We start from the raw sequence: 17,164 nt of genomic DNA, 5'->3' as shown, positions 1-17,164 counted from the left end.
TTTTGTATTAATTTTTATAAAGCAAAATTAAATTACCCTCGACACTATCTGTCCTAATTACACATTGTTATCTTCCCGGTTAAAAATACTTGCATAAATTTCAAAAATAATTTCATGCTTTAATTTATGCAACAGACATACGTTCGCGTTACACGAATTTCGTTTACACAAAAACCACGAAATTTACACGCATAAATTCACGAAGTCGAATCTAAAACATTATCGTGCATCACTTCAAGGGTTGCTTTCATTCCGCGAACAAGAACGCACGTTAAATATTTCGTCGGGGTGCAAATTAAAACGGTTTGAAGTTTGAAAGTAATTGGACCAGGTATCTCGTGGATTTCATTACCCTTGAACGGTATCGCCGAGCGTGCACACGCGAGAGGAGAAGACGTGAACTTCCAACGGAACCGTTGCGTCACCTTTGTCCGTGCAACAAACATTTCGAGCGGTGACGTTCCGCGTTTCGCAATCGAGAGGCTGACGCGCGTCGAATAATTATGCGCGAAACAGAAACGCCGCTGCCCCTTGCCACGGATCGTGTTCCCCACGTTCCCTCCCCGCGGCGCAATTAACGCATTCGCGGGCCTAAACGAGCGGAAATCCGGTGTCTTGCTACAGGGCCGTTTTTCAAACGGCCACGGCCGCGCGTGTTCCGTTCCATCGCGCGATTTAACCACGCTCGAGGCCGCCTCTCGCAAATTAAGTGCGTACACGCGTCGCAATAAAATTCGCAATCGCGAAAATGTCCGTGGTAAACGATAGCCCGGCGTTTCCGCTTTGAACGATGCACGCATTACGGAACATGCGCCGAGTGAAATTTTGTTGCGCACGAACCATGAAATGTCCCGCTGGAAATTTTATTTCTGGGCGGTTCGACCGTCGTCGTTCGATGTAATCAAATTCTCGTTCCCGACTTTGGAAACGATTGAAGTTATCTTATTATGTCGTTCGTTCGGTTTGAGTAATTATGAATGTTTTGAATGTTTAGGAAAGTGAAATGACATTTACAGCTTTTATTGCTTGACAGTTTGATAAATTGCAGTTAGGAAAATTTAATAGAACTGTTTATCAACGGAACCTATATTCGGGTCTTCCTAGAAGCCACGCAGGAAACATCCCTACGATCTTCACTCCGCAACGTAGGATGCGACTACAATACAGATGCATTCTGCTGAGAAAGCATCTACGTGCTGCATCCCTGAATGCTGATGAAATAATTCGTCGAATGTCCATTCCGGAGAAATTGTAAAGTGCGTTGGGGATATTAAAATATATTCCAATCTAAGAATTCTAAGCCTAATTTTCAAGTTTCAATCAGAGTTCCATTGCGTTTGCATTCGTGAGAAAATATACGATAAGTAACGTGACGCTATGCAAATAAATAAAACACGATAAATAATCGAACACAACGTTACAAGCATATTCAAAGAGAAAAATTATCCGAATCCTTTCTCTGGTAGTGCAAATGCACCCAGCGCAAAAATCGACACCGCGAACGCGGAGAAAGCGATGCCGAGAATGATGACGGCGGTACATCACGCTTATTGACACATCAGCGCGCGCAAATCACGCGTTCAAACGCAAAAAGCGAAAGCTTTGGAAGTTTTTACAGCCGTCCCGGTGGTTAGGAGTTAACGAAAAAAAGAGGGAAAGAGGAAGAAGACGAAGGAAAGAGGAAAAAGTAGGGAAAATCTCGCTGCTTCGACTAATGCGCCATCAGCGAGCGCAAAGAGAGCGCCGCGGCGTCCTCCGCCCCCGCGAGCCACCCTCGTTTGCAACAGCTGCATCAAATCTAGTTACACCGGCGGCGAATGAAATTTTAGCAGGCTGAGAGAGATAGTTCAGATATTACGGGGTAAATCCTCTTAGTGGCACAATTAGATGTACGAAGACGTTTAAACTTTTCGTTCGCAGAAGTCGTTATGGCCGCCCCGTAATACACTCATCAAATATTTAACGAGCGAACTTCCGCTGAAATACGGCCCGCCATTAATTACGTCCATTCCACGGTATTAACAATACCGAAAACTTTCCGCGGAAATGAAGTGTCGCGCTCGTATCGAGAAATCGGGACTGTTGCTGAATTCTGCGCGCGGAACGGGGGAGGGAAGGACATTCGTGAAATTTTTATGCGCTTGTCGGTTCTCAACGCGGCAGTCTTGACTGCCGCCTCGGTACGCCGTGCTGCATACGATCGCGGAATCAATGAAGCGGAAAGTCGAGTGCATGATGCCACGGGAATCGTGATTTTAATCTGAATGGAATGAGCATGACAGTGTGCGGCGTGTTTGCCTCGGTTCGCTCGTAGATTTAGGACCTTCGTCTGTAAACGCGAGGGCGAGCGGTTTAACCGCTTGAAAACCCGGAAGGTATTTGTTTTAATATTTTCTTGGTAAGAAGGTATATTTGTTTAAATATATTCTTGGAAAGGTGTATTCGTTTAACACCTTGACTGCCGAATATTTACACGCTCGTCGAAACTTATGCGGTCGAAACAATTTTCTTAATAAAGTAGAAACTGAAAACTCATGATTCATCGTAACGCTATAATAATTAAATTATTCATTCGTTGCTATAGATTTTTATAACAGCTGGAAGTCGTTACAGCGACGTTAAACCTACAATTCTCAATCACAAAAATATATGGAATCAAACGTTTCTCTTAGGACTAACAAGGACAGTAATCTTTAAATTTAACATTTCACCGTACAGCACCGTGTCGTAAAAGATTTCGAATAAAATTTAAGAAACATAAATATCACTGAATTCTTCCAAGTCCGAATTGAATATTTTTCTATCATTAATTCTAGTACTTCCGAGTAATCGTGGGCATAGAGTAACTGTAACATTCGCCACTAACGAATTATGAACAATAAAGTGCCTCTGTCGAGCGCGGTTAGGAAACAAATCGCAGGGGGTAAGGTCCAATTCACAACGACGTGGGTGAGTACTTTAAAGAATTCCTATGGGAGTGAAAAGATAAGAAGGAAACAATTGAATCGATTGTTATCTCGAAATGGAGGATCCGTCAGGATTTCAGCGTGAAAATAAATTAGCTTTAGCGGCGAAACACGGAGGAATCCCGGTTAATCGATAAAGCTCGATAGAATAGCTGGCCCCTGGCTTGTCCCTCGGCGGGAAATAAATGTTTCGACACCCTCTGCAGCGGACCCAATTTACCGAGCACCGTTTCGTTAACATTTATTGGATTCTTACGTGCGCAGTTGTCAACGTCGCCCCGGTAATTTACAACTGTCAATAACTCCCGCGCGTATGACCGGTGTACCGGTTAGCTCTTGAATTCGACGAGCACATAATTGGGACAGACTCTTTTATCCGAGGAAATATATAGCCGCGTGAGAACGCTCTCGTTATCCTCCTTCGAAGCACATAATGGAACCGATTTTTCGATGATAGATGAACCAGATGAGGATAGAACACCGAAACGAATTCAATTCTTTGCTACGGAAATAATGAATGTTCGATCATTGAAGTGAACATAGCTCGCGATACATCTTTAAGAGAAAAAGTCGAGATTCGAGAGGAAAAGATCAGAAGAAATTTCTTTGCAAGCGATCGTTCTTGAAGAAATAAATTTTGAAACGTATACCGGTGAAACTAATGAAAGTTTGATAGCTTGTGCACATTGCAATTATGAATAATTCGTCTATAATCGAATGAAAACGTTGATTTATGTATTTATCTGAAAAGGGTACAAGAATTAAGTACTCCAATGATACAAACTTTCATCGCTAGATCGAAAAAAAAAAAACGATGACAGTAAATGATAAAGAATAAGAATTGAAGTAAATTTCGTTACTTTCATATTTGTACGAGTCAAGTACGAAACCAGATGCTCGTATTTCGATAACACGGTTTGGGAAACTAGCGATTCTAGTAAACACTTCGCTTCACGGAAGCTGCAGATAAATGGATGCAAATTGCTCGTGAAATCATTGTAAACGGGTCATTCTTAACAAGGGATCGCAGAGCTAATTGGTATTAAGACGAGCCAGAAGATCCATTGCAACCCCGGCACTGCCGAACTGGCTATTTGTCTTCGAGTACACGATTCAATCAGGGATAAGCGCTTGCACCGATACCTGCTGAAACGATTTTATCGCTAGTTCTCATGCCAGACCTGTAAAACATCGTCACGAAAACTGCGAGCATAATCGCATTGAATATTGCATAGCCGATGCATCATTTTGGTAATACTTTGGAAGATACTCTCTCGCGTCAACAGATTATCGATGCAAATCATTGTGGAGTGAAATTAATTTTTAATTTACTTAAAGAGCTGTGTTAAATACGTAAACGCGGAATTCGACTATTGGTTATTAAATATTCACAGTTGTTTCAAAATACGGATTAAATTACTTAAAGTATAATATTAAATAGATCACTTACCGATGTGCGTATAAAAAATAAATTTTACCAGAGGCAAAACATAACGAAGCTCCAATTTTTGATAATAATAATAGAAGCTTCATAAATTACAATTAAATATCGCAGACTAATGAAAATGACGTTTCAATAATAAAAGCGAAAACATATTTTAGCACTGTATACGCTAAAAAATACGATCGTCATTAAGTATTAGTAAAATCGGATCATTTACGTTTCAAGATACAATTGAAAAATCCAGATTACCAGTTCTCTATACTAAAAGTCTCCCGAATCAGAGCACAAAAGGAAACACGCGACGGTTCCATCGGGAGAGCACGTCCACCATGGCGACACGATTGTCCCGAGGAGTGATAAAATAAAGAATCGAAGTGGCAATTTCAGAAACGTTAATCGAGGAAGGAATTTCAATGCGGAAGCATCCAGTTATCTTTCATGGGAGGGAAACAGAACGTCTCGGCATCCGGGCGCGAAGTAATTCGAATCGACAGGGAAACGAGACGATGCAATCGAGTTCCGCTGGAAAAATGGGACCGTGGCTAGTACTGCAATCCCCAAAAAATTCAATCGTGCCGGCAAATCCGAGCTCGATCCTCAATCTTGATCCGGAGACCAAGAACGCGACACCCAAAGATAGGCGAAATCTAATCTGATGAGATATTAGGTCAATGCATGCGAAATATCGGATTTTTCTTACCCAGAAATAAATATAAATTCCATAAATTCCTGTAAATTCCATACAGCATTCTATAGTAATTCCATTTTTATACTCAAATTGTTAAAAAATCGCGAAAAGATTCAGAGTTTAATGAAGAAATTTTACCGAAATCCAGCAACGCCAAAAACGTACTATCCGCTACCCTGGAGAGCAATTTTTCTATAGTAACTATAAATTCCATACAGCACTCTATATTAATTCCATTTTCCTACTTAAACTGTTAAAAAATCGCGAAAAGATTCAGAGTTTAATGAAGAAATTTTACCGAAATCTAGCAACGCCGAAAACGTACTATTCGCTACCCTGTAGAGCAATTACCTAAGAAACTGGCAAGGAACAAGTGGTTCACGGGAGAGTGTAGCTCGTAAACCCGTAACCGCGGCACTGACGCACGCGTTAATCGTTAACCGGTTTATCGCGATCGGTTCTCCGTGGCTGCCGACTCGGTTGCCGGCTAACGAAAGACAGATTCAGGGAAACCGAGGATTGGCCGCCGCCACCGCCGCCGATTTCTAACCAGTCGTATAATTTGTTCGCTTAACGATTCAATTCGAGGCAGGTCAACTACGTCTTCGGCTGTTTCTCGCCGGATCGATTAACTTAGTTGCCCAAATTGATGCGTTTACGTTCAACGTTACGTTCTGTCGGCCATCTTCATTGGCTAGGAATACCGAGTTTCCACTTAACGAAGAATTACAATTAGAATGTTCGGTCTAACGAATTTTTTAAGTAAAGGATCACGTATAATTAGGAATAACGAACGATATCTGTGAGATTGTATTTCATTGAATTTCTAATTTTTGCAACTGGAATTTTCAAATTTTTCCACACTGCGAAGAAGAGAAAATAGACGGAAAGCTAATAATCCGAGTTTTCTGTGTAACTATCCGAAGACAAACAGCTGTTTTTGCATGGAAAAGTGTTGGACTTCTTACCCAGCATTGTTAATATTTGAATAGCTAATTTATAGAGCGTTAGGGATTCAAACATGGATGATTTTTAGAATATTCCTCGATACATTTCGTTAACCAATGTTCTTCAGATTTATCGAAGAAAACTCGATATTTTTCGAGGTATATTGAATAGAACACTTTATCACAGAATGTAAAAAAATATTCAGTGCAAAATGTAAAAAAGTATTCAATTCTCATTCGCTCCCGTTACCAAACACACTCTTTATATTCATGACTCATTAACATCGGTATCAATAGAATCTACTTACTACCTTTTCATCAAAAATTCCGAATTAACAGACCACTTCTGTACAAAGTCGCTCTGAGAAAAATCGAAATTCGCTAAAGCAATTTGCGCAGATTGAAATCGGCTCTTTGTGCATCCACTCGTATACTCATGTGTATTTTACCGGATTTAATCTGAAACGGGAATCAACGATATTTTTTTCCCGTACAGCACGATTCATCACTGGCAACGACACGCTGTCGTAATTAGGGGCTGAAATCCAGGTTGTCGCGATCGAAATAAATACAACTATGCCTGTAGTCCTATTTTTACACGCGGATGAACCGAGAGCCGATTGGATGTGCATGATTCACGATGAAAGCGGGTTGACGTTACTCAATAGATTAACAGTGAAAATAAAAAGCGCTGTCTCGCGCGTGCAACCAATTGTCTTTTGCGACCGAAAAAAAATACAGGATCGCGATACAAGAAGAGCAAAATCAGAAATGTATACAAAAATCGAATGGGCTTTCGAAATTCATTAAAAACATTTTCCAAAGAACAAACACAAATAACTACAATCCAAATACTATACAGTCAAAGCTTTGCGCAACATTCGAGACTAAATAAAGATATAAAATTTAATAAATTAACCTATTGTAATAATAAATTTGAGTATTAATTATTATTAAAATAAAATCATAAAGGAAACGATAACTCGTATAACATAATTTACAAATATGAAGATATCTTGTTACATTATAGTTAATTAAATACATACCAATGAAGAATTTAAGTAATCGAAACAAGAATATCAAAGAATATACGTGAATATGTTCTGATAAATCGACAGACGGCATTTTTCGTTATCGCTGTCAAAGATCGATCCGACGATGTTAAATAGGCAGGTCGATTCACGAAGGAATAAACACCGAGAACCCCCGCGTGTGTTCCTGGTTTTCTGCGGGCTCGTCGGGAACCGATTAAACGGCTGTATAATCACCGTGTTTGCGAACAGCCTCATCGGGTAATGATTTTAGTTAATTAGCTTTGAAATCCGTACGAGTGGACAGTGGTGGACTAACACTTACGTTCCTGCGAGCTACTCTACAGCCGTTTCGCGGGATTAAAGGCACGATATATCACCGGCAGCTGAGACAGAAACGAGCGCTCCGATTTTTTCGCGTTTCGCTCGCCGGCGAGCGATCGTTCCCGCGGCTCAATCGACCGATTGGGCATTGACGCACGGCCGCAAAAACAGTGATATTAATTTACTCGCATTACCCTCCCGATTACTTATGTTCTCGACGCGGATCGATAATATCATTAACACGCGCGATTGGTTTTTATCGTCCGACGGCGATCGAGAGATTCGATTTGTTGTAGTTGCACGTTTAGAAATTTTATCTCGTACATCGCTAAATAATCTGTGGAACACGATTATTTAGATTGATAGTAGATTGCTTTCGTGAATCAATTTAACGCGGAAATCTTACGATAAGTACATTGTTTTTAATGTCAATAGTCTCGAGGATATATGGAGATTAAAACCAGTAATATATCTGAAACGAAATCAAAGAAAATATTCTTATGTTTCTTAACTTCTATTGCAAAATGTTTTGTGAAACAAGATTTAACGCTAGATCCGAGCAGTTAATACGATTAATATGTGATCCCTATAAGAATTGTGACAATAGATTATTTTCAGTCTCTTCGGAGATTCATTATAGTATTCAAGTGAAACTACTTTCACGATCATTTCGAATATTCAATTTTAACATATCAATAATTGCGAAACCAATCGTTTTGACCGGTATGATAGTATTAGTGTTAATTGAAATAATGATACTGTAATAATGGGAAATAATTTTCGAAGGAGGAGGATCGTAAAAGAGAATAATGTTATATTTACAAAGAAACGAATGAAATGTAAGATGCGTTTCTGCAACAGAAAAACTGCAATCAAATTACCCTTTATCATAGCGCACCCTTGCCGAAGGGTAATCGAATGTTAACAAGCGGCAATATAATAATGAGCCTTTAATCGCAGTGAAGCGCGTTTAAAGTTTCACGCCGTTGACGCACACCCTGAAAACCGAGGGTGCATTTACGCGAAAATAAGGGGATTAAACTCGATCCCCTGTCAATGTCATTACCAGCCATTAATTAATCACTGTTTAGTGATTTGTTGGAAAGCATTGACACATTTTTCATCGATATTAAAACGTCCCGCTGCCGTCGATTTCGCCCCGCGCCGGCCGTGAATGTTCATTACACAAAAATTCCTGCGAGCGCGCCGGGTACCTGATAAAAACGCGCCATTCGATTCGAGAGTTACGAACCTACTAAATTCACGTGCAGCGGCTGTGAAATTTATGAAACCAAAAATCGAACGATGTCTAGCGTGAAAATAAATTTGAAAAATACTCAAATAGAAATTACGAGAAATCTGTACAGTTTTTCTGATAAAGGGAATCATCTATTCGGTCACAATTCTTTCTTGTAATAGTTCGATTAAATTACTGTTTATCATGAAATCGTATGTAATATAAAGTGGCTATTACTGTTTCACCAAAGGAAATTATGAAAATAAGAATACGCACTGACGATGACGTCTTTTTGCGTCATAGTATGTGACAATGAAATTTTCGAGAACAGAGTTCAGTATTACAGTGATCTCAATTTTCTTAGATTCAACTGGAAGAAGTTGGTTGCAAATTTTTGTTTCGATTTTCTGTTCTTTTCTTATCGAATTTGAAATTTTGTCATTCTTTTCAATCCGAAATGATAAAATCTTGCTCCCATTGCCGTCCTAATACTTACGTTTCCTTTCAACGTCCCTTTTCACGTGTAATTAAATATTCCGTGCGCAATTACGAGGCTTACTTCTAATTAAAACACACGTCGAATTGTCGTTGCCCATTTAAGAGTATACAATTACGAGTGCTCTGCTCGGGAGTCGATAAATTACATAAAACTAATTGGGAACAACTCGGCCGTGGATCCTTCTACCGAAAAATCACCGGAACCCGGACATCGAATATGAAATTCACAGTGATTAATCATCGGGCGTAGTCATCGTACCGAATTGAACGAACGGTAATCAACTTGAATTCGCAAAAAACGGTGCAGCTTAAAAAACTGGGACACCGGAGCGCTTCAAATTTGCTTACAGCTTTGCATTCAATATAGAGATAACAAACGGAAATAAATTAGCTATAATACGGGACTCTAATGAAACTCAATATTTCATATGAAAATATGGTGAAAATAACAATGACGAAAGTAATACTTAAAATTATATAATATATTAATGATAGTAATTAATATTAACACGTTAAGCGCGATGGAAATCTTGAGCGTGTTACATAATAGTAAGTCTTTTCTAGCAAAGAATAAATAGGAACAGTTATTAATTATCTGGCATCATAATTCTTACATTACACTGTTGCCAACTTGCTTACATTAAATACTTTTACTCGATATCAGTTACGTTACACATTATAATTACTTTCTAGCAATTCGGAAATGTCGGTCATCGGTGAGTGACACGGCATTTAACGTTAAGTTAACAGAAATTTCAATAATCAACAGAAATGAATATCATTAATAACATTGCAATATTAACATTTAGTTCGCCGAACGACACTTCGCGAAAGCTTTTTCTCTCGAAAACCGAGAAACAGGAGTTACGCCGCTATTATTCCGAACCACTCGTGTTCCAACATTGGTTCGCTAAGGGTGAAAGGGCGATATTGAAAACGCGCTGCCTTTAAGAGCGAATAGTTACGTATCCGTTGTTTGATCTTCCGTCGTTCTATCGGTTACATTATTTTCCTGTTAAAAGAAGGAGAGACGAAGGAAAAAGAGAAAGGAGAGCGTTCGCATTGAACGCGACATCTCTCTCGTTTCAGGAACGCCGCCGACTCGGTACAAATGAAAAAGGCTCGCTAAGTCGGTCTATCAAGCTTCAGAAATAATTGGAGGGAAACGGTGCGCCCCTTTCATCTCCCTAGTTTTAATAGTCCCACTTAAACCGTGCAGTATCACTCTCGCGAATGAGAATAATTTTTATCTTTGTTTCGCTGGCATTTCATTTTTTCCCTATCCACCCCCTCCGCCGCCCCCTCGGCGTCGTGAAACGTTTTTACACTTTTTTTCAATACCGGCCCTTTGTCCGTCGGCTTCTCTTATCTGTCGTCACGTTCCGGCGGGTCATCGTACGCAACCCGACCTCGAATCGACAGAAAAGAGCGCATAGGTACACTGCTTTTTTCAAACACTCTCGTCGGCGTCCGACTGTACAGGCGCGGCCGTTTCATTCGAATTTTATTTAAATTCTTTCCAACGGTGTAAGTCATGACCTGCCGGTTCGAACGTGAGATTTAAAACTGAAATTAAAATAATAATTTCTTTACGGATATTTTCTTTCTTATAAAATGAAGAGTAGCGCAAGGATCGTAAGAATCATTGAGATATAGTATTTCGAATGAAACGGTCCGAGTGACACGTTGATTCGGATGAAATTTTAAACGGGTTTCGCTTAAAATCACTTTCGTATTTATACTAAATGAGACTCGAACTCCAATCGGATGATCGACTTCGAAATTTCTAAGTCAAACAAGTAATCTGAAGGTAATTAAAGTATTCGTGAAGGTAAAGTTAAAGAAAAGTCTCTGTAAATGTTTAAACTTCTTTCGCGAGGTACAGGTTAATCATTATCTAGAAGCTGTCTCGGTGTTTTTAATAATTACGAAATTAAGGTATTAAACACCTAATCATCCGTCTGCAACGCATAATTCCACGATTAATTCACGAAAATCGTGTCGCCCTCTGTCGTGTCCATAACACGGGCGTGTCAAAGGATTTCATTTGCCGGGCTTGATTAGAAAAACCACGGACTTTTTAAAGGGGCAGAGTGACACAGGCCGCGTCACAGGCACGACTGAAAAAATCGTCGAGGGTAAACTGGCCGATGCGGGCGGGATAAATTGCAGGAAATAAGAGAAATGGGCTTTTCGATCGAGGAACATCGCGGAGAACCGTATGAGGCAGCCCGGACACCTGTGATTCGTGGCGAACGGGAATCAAGCTGATCCGATTTAGATCAGGCTGATTCCTCGTTGCCGAAACCAACATCCTGCTTCCAATCGGCGACCGGTCTGCTTTCCCTGCGTTTTCCCCGCGACCGGAACACCGCTCCATTCGAAATCGACGCGTTTCGTCGGAACAATGTTCCAAATCGATCATTTGAAACGCTTCGAAAAGAAAAGAAAGCATTCTCTGTTTTGTTCTGTATTCCAGGAAAATTTAGAGAAATATAATCGTCGAGGAAATAATGTTTATTTGTTTGTCTTTGTAATAAATTGAATAACAGAAGTTTTAGAATAAATATTTATTTTTATGTACGTTGCTAGAAAATTGTGTATCTTTTTTCTATTTTGTTCTGTGTATTCCACGAAAATTTCGAGAAATATGATCGTCGAGGAAATAATGTTTATTCGTTTGTTTTCGTAATAAATTGAATAATATAAGGGGATGTTTTAGAATAAATATTTATTTTTATGTAAAAAATTTTTTACATAAAAGTAAATTTTTGTTCATCTTCAGTCTTCGCAAATTGCAAATCAGAAAATTTTCTTTCACGCTTAATCAAAATATAATGACGCTGGAATTACCTCTTACACGATAAAGCGAAGATTTATAATGATAGCGCATTTAGATTCTAACACACTAACATTACGTACAAGCCGCAAATTATTCGCAGGTAATATCTAAAATCAAAATTTGTTAAATCGCCTGCGAAACGTTTGATAAGCAAGTAATTGTCTGTTGTTAAATTCCAAATGACAAGGCATTCGCTGTGAATCCTGCTAAACTATTATTGCTGGCGTGCAATAGAATGTTTGCTATCGGGAACATAAATCCCTTGACCCTCTTTTTGTTTGCCTTTATCGCGAGTTCATCGGAACGTCGTTCAACTAGATATTCTTTTTTTTTCCTGCCGCACACGTGATCTACGAATTGAGATCACAGGAACGATGGAAGATGATGAATGTATTCGAACGGTAAAAAAGATCGTGATCTTGGAAAGTCGGTCAACATTAAAGGAGCAGATAATGCAACTTTCCCGTTTTCGTTGCATTTTTCGAATCGAATAAACTCGAAACTTTCAAACAGTATACACATTTTCTTGTTGAAACTTTTTCAAACTACAGTTCTATTTTAATCGGAGAGCAGAAAGACAGAAAGAATTTTGTAATTATTACTTTATAATAATTACTAACATAATTCTATATAATACAATTTTGGTCTCGTCTTCGTTAGGTTAGGTTATTTTGTAATAATTACCAACACAATTGTACATAATACAATCGATCAGAGCTTATTCTCCACTAACACGCTATTCCGTACAACCTTTCAATATTTTTATTTCGACATATTCGTCATACCAAATAAGAAAAACAAAATTTACGTACATTAAACGTGAAATGTATCCGGCACTCGCATTTATTTCCACGTTCACTCTTCGATTTATTTCCGAGCAATCTGCGTTCATCGAGTTAAATAACTCGACCTACATTTATGTATAAATTCTATAAGCACCGTAATTCCCCTAATTTCAAGCACGAATAATTTTCTAGCGTGCGCGCGTTTCATGTCCGATTCATTTTATAAAGGTACCGCGAAGAGCGCCGGCCCTCTAAACGTTTCAACGCTGTCTATGAAAGCGAGCGGGCGATCCATAAAGATAATTTATGTACGTTTAATCGAAACTCCTATCGTCCGCTTTGTATGACACTCGGCTCGAGAAACTTCCGCGACATCCGGTTAAAGGCTGATTTTTATAGAGCTTAGAGTATTTATGGAGCGTGCGAAATTCAGGGACGCACGCCTTTTTTATCGCGAATGTCGCGTTCGTTTCAAGATCAAAATGATCGCGGGATCGCAGCCTTCGTTTTTCCGATATTATTGAAAATACTTTCGAACGTTAGCGACAGCTTCTTTTTTTTGTACAGAAATAACGTGTGTTTTCGTTGGCAATATTTAAAACGCGCCGGAACGTTGGATAAGTAAAAAAACCTATTTGTTAGCACGTCGAAGGCCGCAGGATATTCATAAAACAAAATACACGAAATGGATGAAGCTGTAATGTTGAATCATTTGATTGAGTTATGTTGTTATTATTGCAAGTTCATCCAGCTGAATGTCAGATGAGGTAGCGTTATTTGTAATATAGATCTGTTTACAAACAATCGTTGTTTAATCGAATGAACTATAATAATGCGATTCGGTTGGGAGTCACGGGTGATCCCCATGGAAAACAATGTGTTAATATTAGTATAACGCCACCGATGAGCAGACCTTGTTAAAAATGTTAATTTAGAAGAGATAGTTAATTTATTACTGTATTTAGAGAAATTAATATGTTATTATCAATTATTTCAAAATAATATTACATACGACATCGAAATCTTCATTCTCATCTTGATGTTGCAATATGATAAAGAAGAAAACAGCAAACATTATTCATGACATGACGCAGAGTTATTACGTAAGTAAAATATTCTTTTAGTTTTTTGTCTCGCTCGTGGCACAACTGTGTGTTACAATGAAATGAGATCAGTCGGAACAAAAACTCATTGAAGTAATAATTATCTTCTCTATGCGAGACGGGGTATCATGGGTGAATTGATATTCAGACCGCGGACGTTTCTAAATATTCGTATATTTCATGATTAACTAAGGGGAAAGTAAGGGGGGTGGCAATCAAATTCTGATTCTCTATTCCTGACACGACTCTTGCATCATAAAATGCAAAGTACGCCTTAATTAATAAATTTACTCGTTCGTCGCTATTCTCGTCTCTTGCACAAGTATCTCGTAATCCCTCTAAACGCAAGAAGTTACATTTTTATTCAGGATTATTCGAATAATTCCACGTAGAGCCGATAAAAATATTCTTCGATATCGTCTCGCTGACATCTCTGTTACTCGAGTGAAGTGATACAGCTGTGTTCATGCACTTCATAATATACATAAAATCTGAAAACACGTACAACAATGACGTATTGCGTTTCAGATACGATCTGTACGACCTGGATAAAAAGGGTTTCACGTCGTATTGTCTGAAAACACAATGATAAATCAGCAAGGTATCAAGACACACACACTGTCCCGGCACTACAAGAACCGGAATTATAAGTATGTTATTAAGGTGAAGGGGGTAATGGCGTTCGCCTTGACGTTACAGCTGTTTAGAATTCACCAATACTACCGCCGCGCGGCGTTGGCTTACGCCCGAGACAGCTCCAATTTTTGCCAGTGATACAGTCATTGGTCTACTCACCCAGGAAGGACTCGGAAGCCTACGTGTATCGTTAATCACGGTGACAGCGCCGGGCAGTTAACGCTAGACGAAGAGATAGATCTGCGGCCTATGATCGAGCATAATTTCTTACCTGAAACAAACAGGATATGACATTAGGACTAACAGTTCCCTGAACCGATTTGTTCATTTCAGAAAACGCGAATGATGAGAAATATTTCAATCTTATCATGTGTATTGTATATTATAATGTATAACACGATTAATGTTTTAAGAATACGAAAAAAGAAAGTTGTTTTACTTTATATATTTCTCTATACGCACACGTATATGGAAGAATAAGAATAGAGGCGAAATATTCTTAATTGGTTTAAATAAGAAGCTGTTTTAAAAAAACAGTAAATAAACCTGTCGTTTCCTGTCAGAATTATTATAGTAAATATCTTTTACTAAAACATTCTTTTCAATAGTAGAGAATTCAATCGCATAAGAAGAAAAATATATAATAAAGTAAATAATTTATAATATAGAAGTGCATAACATATAATGTAAGAATGAAACAATCGCGTAATTTCGTCTAGAAAAAGCACTACAAAGGAAGAATGAATAAACTGCTAAAATTCTGTTCCAACGCAACTGCCTGGACACCAAGTTTCTCAATGACGAAAAAAGGCCAGAAGAAAGGAGACTAACATCAAAGAAAATACAGAAAAACGCTCGATGGAACGGGTAAAGAAAAATGTTCAATTACAGTATGGAATTAATTAAACGGTAACAAATTACGAATCCTAATCCGGGAACCGGCACTCTCGGCGCATTTAATTCTATCGCGTCCCGCTGAAAATACACCGGCGAACCAGCGGCGTCCTTTCCACTGGCCCGTAATACACGCAAACCGTGCCCCGGAAGCACTCAATGCAATAACCACTTGATTCGCGCAACATGTTCAGTTTTCAGCGAGTGGAAGAAAAAAGAGTGCCACCTTCCGAATAAATGATTCACTCGCCGCGCCCTGTCACCGCGCGACGCGACGAAATTAATTTCGGCCCGGCCGCTCGGAGCGCGCGCGCTATATTTCATGCGGCGCGTGTAAAGGAAGTGGCGAGAATGAATAAAAAAAAAAGGTAACAAAACGGTGGGAAAAACAACCGGAAAAACCGTCGCGAAAGGGAAACGAGAAAACAATAAAAAATTGATCTCGTTACGATGTTACGTATTGTCGTCGCGGAGACACGTGTAGCCGGCGGTGTACGTTAAATAAATGAATTAAATCAAATTTCGACGATCATTATAAATAGGACGTTCCGCATTTTGCAAAGTATTTGTCGCTGTATTATACCAATCGCGCGTCGTATACGAAATAAACATATTACCACCGATACTCCCAAAGAACGTTAAATAAATTATCGAAAACGACGAAGACCGACAAAAACGAAACGTTAAATAACTAAACAAAAAACCGAGAGTATCTCATGTGTTACGTATTCGTGTAAAGTGGCGAAAATAAATAAAAAAGGTAACGAAAAACAAAACGAAATCGGTGTGAACGCAACCGGGAAAACCGTCGCGAAAGGAAAACGAAAAAAAAATAAAAAATTGATCTCGTTACGACGTTACGTATTGTTATCGCGGGGACACGTGTAGTCAGCGGACACGTGACACGAGACGACTCCGATTGTTATTACATAAAGAAGCGCGCGCGATAGTCAATTCGCGCTACGGTCAATGGCGGACGGCTGGCTGTGTGTTACGCAAAGGTCGAGTCATTGACAGAGCGTAAAAGATGGCGCGCGAAGAGAGAAAGAGAGAGAACGGGTGCGCGCAGAAATTGATTTGACGTAATTCGCCGGGGCCGGCTGCGAGGCGAACAAAATCCGAGAACGGTGTTACGGATTTAATTGACCCCTTTGATTCGCGAAACTCTATGCGCAATCACGATCTGGTAGCCGGTTAATTCCCGTGTTTTTGTCGGTCGGTCTTCCTTGACGATCGTGGACGTGAAGCGATTCTCGAATGATGCGCCAATTTCGCTGGGCTCTTTCGCTCGGTAATCGGAATCAAAGGGGACATTGCATTTTAATGCAACGATTGTTTTATGAAACGCGGAATGTACGATGTTACGATGAATATTCGACTTTGTCGGGGGCCTTTTTATCATAATGTTTAACGTTTCAAGAAAGTATCGAGGTACGTAATTTGTGGGCGAAAGGTGTTTGAAAGTGTTTAGTTGTATAATGTGTAATACGTTGAATAGCTTTGATTTTTTGTTTAGTTATTTATTGTGTCGTCTTTGCCAATCTTCGTTGTTTTTATTGTTGTTTATCACGAATAGTGATATATAGGTTACACAGCAGTGAATATGTAAAAAAATGATATCTAAAGATCACTTAAAACTTAAATGCAATTTAATATTTTATTTGAAAAAATCGATATAGATTCTAAGCAAAATATAACTGAAATTTTCGGGTATGAATGATCATAATTTGTGTATTCTGTATATGATGTAGCGATAAGTACTTTGTAAG

General features: G+C 39.1%; 1 protein-coding gene and 1 long non-coding RNA gene across 3 annotated transcripts in view; both read right to left on the bottom strand.

The window, feature by feature from the left end:
• Positions 1–17,164, bottom strand: part of LOC116429047 (furin-like protease 1) — a 312,518-nt gene that overhangs the window by 197,887 nt on the left and 97,467 nt on the right. The window lies entirely within an intron of this gene.
• LOC116429048 (uncharacterized) overlaps positions 1–17,164 on the bottom strand; it is a 131,388-nt gene that overhangs the window by 29,479 nt on the left and 84,745 nt on the right. The window contains exon 4 of the long non-coding RNA XR_004235416.2: positions 14,661–14,772. This is a non-coding gene — a long non-coding RNA (uncharacterized LOC116429048). The remainder of the gene's footprint in view (positions 1–14,660; positions 14,773–17,164) is intronic.

The sequence above is a fragment of the Nomia melanderi genome, chromosome 14 (genome assembly GCF_051020985.1).
Source record: "Nomia melanderi isolate GNS246 chromosome 14, iyNomMela1, whole genome shotgun sequence".
NCBI classification, from domain to species: Eukaryota; Metazoa; Arthropoda; class Insecta; order Hymenoptera; family Halictidae; genus Nomia; species Nomia melanderi.
This window is presented reverse-complemented; position numbering and strand designations above follow the sequence as displayed.